Source organism: Chinchilla lanigera, unplaced genomic scaffold (genome assembly GCF_000276665.1).
Source record: "Chinchilla lanigera isolate Chin_1 unplaced genomic scaffold, ChiLan1.0 scaffold00006, whole genome shotgun sequence".
NCBI lineage: Eukaryota > Metazoa > Chordata > Mammalia > Rodentia > Chinchillidae > Chinchilla > Chinchilla lanigera.
This window is the reverse complement of record NW_004955407.1, coordinates 17994505-17995495: the sequence shown is the minus strand read 5'-3', so window position 1 is coordinate 17995495 and position 991 is coordinate 17994505.

Genomic DNA, 991 nt, shown 5'->3' with positions numbered 1-991 from the left:
ACATTTCATACTGTATGTTTTCAGGGGTACAAAACTAGATCTGAAGCCAAATGGCTCAGTTTAAAATACCCTGTGGATAATAGTTAAGTATGTAAAAGTTTAATAAACTTAAATTTCCAGTCACTCCAGCCAAAAGTTTATGTTCAAGAAATATTAACTGACCATGTTAAAAGTACATTCTAGGCACTGGGATGGGTGGTTAGGCACAGCATTCCTCTGAGGATTCCGAGGAAAAGCAAAACTTGCTGGAGTCTGAGTGAGAGGGGTCAACCGTGCAATAGCAACTATATTTCTATCTCTTTCTGCTTCTCCTCCTTGGCACTGAAGAGACCCCTGTGCACAGAGAAATTTTGCAGCTGGGGAACAGAGACAAGCATCTGGCTGAGAAATAACACTACAGCTTAGGACAACTTTTGGCTTTCTATGTTCATATTAATAAATTTCAACTGTTTCTTTTGGAAAAGTAAGTCACCACAGGAGGAAAAAAATATTATAAAAAGTACTTCTGGTGCCACGAATAAAGCTAATGGGTCTTAGCTATCTTTTTAGGTGGAGAACACCCTCACCATCAAATGGAAATGTGGGCTGAGATGAAAGGTGCCTTAGGTTTATCAGCATCACATTCTCCTCTGTCCCCCAAACAAATTGCCAAAATAACCAGATTACTTCTCTGTAACTGATATATTAATTAAAGAAACAGAATTATTGATCAGTTGCTATAGATATGGGCTAATGAGAACCTTTGTTGCAGTGAAAAAATCTTGCTGCTGGAAAACAAAGACTAAATATTTTGCTAAGTGAACATGGAGGTAAGAGGAAATGCATCCACATGAGAAAGGATGGGGATATTATGCAGGATCCAGAAGAAATAATTTTCAGTGTATCAAGCTTGGTAATAACAATAACAATGAAAAAAAGTGTGACTTCATGAGAACTGTTTCATCTACTGATAACTGCAACCAAAGCAAACAAAAACAAATCCTTGGAGACT